The following is a 2,666-nucleotide window of genomic DNA, read 5'->3' on the forward strand; positions in this document are numbered from 1 at the left end:
TGCCTGAGAGATTTCAAGATGCCGCTGTTGGTTGTTTTGCTGTACCTCAAGCTTTAATTTAATTTTCAGCCTGTTTTGTTTTTAAACTCTCTTTCCCTCTCTACAGCCCTGTCCTGGCCATTCCTGTATTTAAAAAAAAAAATGTTCGGGGCCTGCTCTTGGGCTGAGTATTTGTGCGCATGCATGGCAGAAGAACCCACCAGTGTGTGAGGGTGTAGGTGTCCACACACTCAGGCACTTCCTCTAGTCACCAGAATGGAGGTGCACAAACAGTGTGGCTGGGAGGCAGGGGGCAATGAGCAGATACAAAAAAAAAAGAAAATCAGCACAAAGCAAAACCGACAAAGTGTATTGTCCACCTTTGCTCCAAGGTTCCCATGGTATTTTTCCATGGTATTTCTGCTCCCTTGCTTGGTCTTGCCATTTGGTCTTGCCCAAAATGTCAGCTCCAGGTCTCCGAGCCCGCAGATTCAAAAGTACACAATTTCTTACTTTAGCTGTAAGTCTTCAAACGTGTAAAATATTCCTAGCTGTGTGGTTCCGAGTTTTGGATCTCTGCCCTGGATCTGCTTTGCCTGGTATTCTGTGGTATGGCTGATGGCAAACTTCACTGCACCTCCACCCTAGCTGCCATCAAGCCCCGCCTTCTGTTGCCCTTATTCTCATTCTGAGATTTCTGTAGCTCGTGATACAGTGATCTGATTGTTCGTTGATACAGAAAATTGCAAAATTTTGTAGCATAAACTGTTAGGAGAACAAGAAATATATTTTTGTCAGGTGTATAATAAAAAGGCACCTCTTTAGAAGGTAGGAGAATGAGTAATTATCAAATTAGACATTATCCCTTAACTACCTAGAGGTCCCTCCATAGGTATCCAGCTCTGGAAATGTAAGTTTTTATTTTTTTAACTGGAACTCAAATTTATTTCAGGAAGAATATTTTAAGAATTGAACAAAACCAGTAATGTTTACAAATGTTAATAAGAACAAAATCCACGACAATGTGGCTGTCCATAAAATGGGATTACTAGTTAATAAAAGTAGTAAAAAGTGGTAGTGGTGTGCCATCGAGTTAGTTCCAACTCATAGCGACCCTTTACAGGATTTCCAAGGCTGTGAATCTATAGGTGAACCTCAGAAACATGCCAGGGTGAGTTCACAGACAAGGTTAGTGCTTGACAGGTGATAAAAGAATTAGAAATTCCTTTAGAGGGTTAACATCAAAGGACATTGATATAAAAAAATTTCCAATATTTCAAAAATACCCCTCTAATGCTTCCCTCAGAGAGTGGGGAAATGTGAGTTTTAGAAGTGCTCGTTTTGCAACCTAGCTTCACTGTTTCGACATCTAATTTATAAGTTTGCCATTTAAAAGCTTGTGGAGTTGTGGAAACCTAAGAATACCTTCTAAAATTAGTACATTAGATCAAGTTTTAAGACTCAGCAGCTTGTCATTGAGACTGTTATCAGCCTCAAGTAATAGAAATTTGAACTCAAATTGGCTTTAGCAGAATGTTGTTAAGGTGCCAGGGAAATTATAAAACAAGGTGTCCAATGGCAGTGTAGTCTTCAGGGTTAATTGATTCATTGTGTAAATTATTATTTTTAAGTCACTTTTATTGTGAATACATGGTAGTTTACATGGGCGAACATCAGATTTGCATTCATCTTATCGTTTTTTTTGTTTCATTGCAATGATTACAATTCCCTCCATGCATCATCATTTAACAGTATGTGCTTCTATTTCCTCTTGTTTTTTCTTTAAATGTTTTATACTGAATTATATGTCAGTTTACATGGGAGAACATTAGCTTAACAGTCATCCTATCGTATATCGTTTCATTGCCATGGTTATAATCCCCTCATCCTCAACACACAGCTCCAAGCACCTTTGCCTCTCTCAGTCTAGAGTTCCCAGTCACTCCACCTCTGGCGTTAGTGGTAGGGTCCTGCATTCTGCTCTTCTCCCTTGATGGTCCCAGGGACCTCTCTGTTCTTGGACTGCCAAATTAACCACTCTCCTCCTTTTGCTACAAAACTTCCATATTTACATTTCCAAACCTCACAGTCAATCCTGATAGCAATTATTCACTATTATGCCACATGAGTACTATCCCCAACTCCTTTCATCAATCCCCCCAGACAGATTGGATACTACGCAGTGGAGATTCTACCTTTCTCTGTGCCCTCTGGATCTAGGCTCCTTCTTGAAAGCTTGTAAGCCAGTCACTTCTTGCCTTTGTAGCCCCCATTTTGTGTAGCCATTGTCCAAGTTGTCCATCCCTGTTTACCCTGTGTGTCGAGGGGATGGGAATGATCCTCGCTTTAAAGATTTGTTCCCTCTTTTGAGCTACTGCGTTCATAGGTGTAGGTCAAGTTCATCAAATTGTATCAGATTACTTTTTTCGTACTTTTTTTCCCCTTTCTTCTAGTTGAGTTCTGATCATTCAGCCATTGAAGCCAGGTCAAGTGGATATTATCTGCAAGTGTTGGTGTTCTTGTGCATTTCCCCTCATTTCAAATCAACTGGATACTTCCCTCTCCACTCTAATCCTCTGTGGCTATGCCACTGATTCTGGGTCTAGGAGTCCCCAGGTCTTGCCGTACTGCTGGTAGGCTCGCAACTTCATTGTTGTTTTTCCCTCACTTCCCTTATCGGTGACCAA

The 2,666-nt window shown here is 40.8% G+C and overlaps 1 protein-coding gene across 1 annotated transcript in view; it reads left to right on the plus strand.

Moving 5' to 3' along the window:
- MBIP (MAP3K12 binding inhibitory protein 1) overlaps positions 1–2,666 on the plus strand; it is a 53,794-nt gene that overhangs the window by 38,395 nt on the left and 12,733 nt on the right. The window lies entirely within an intron of this gene.

Source organism: Chrysochloris asiatica, unplaced genomic scaffold (assembly GCF_000296735.1).
Source record: "Chrysochloris asiatica unplaced genomic scaffold, ChrAsi1.0 scaffold00017, whole genome shotgun sequence".
NCBI classification, from domain to species: Eukaryota; Metazoa; Chordata; class Mammalia; order Afrosoricida; family Chrysochloridae; genus Chrysochloris; species Chrysochloris asiatica.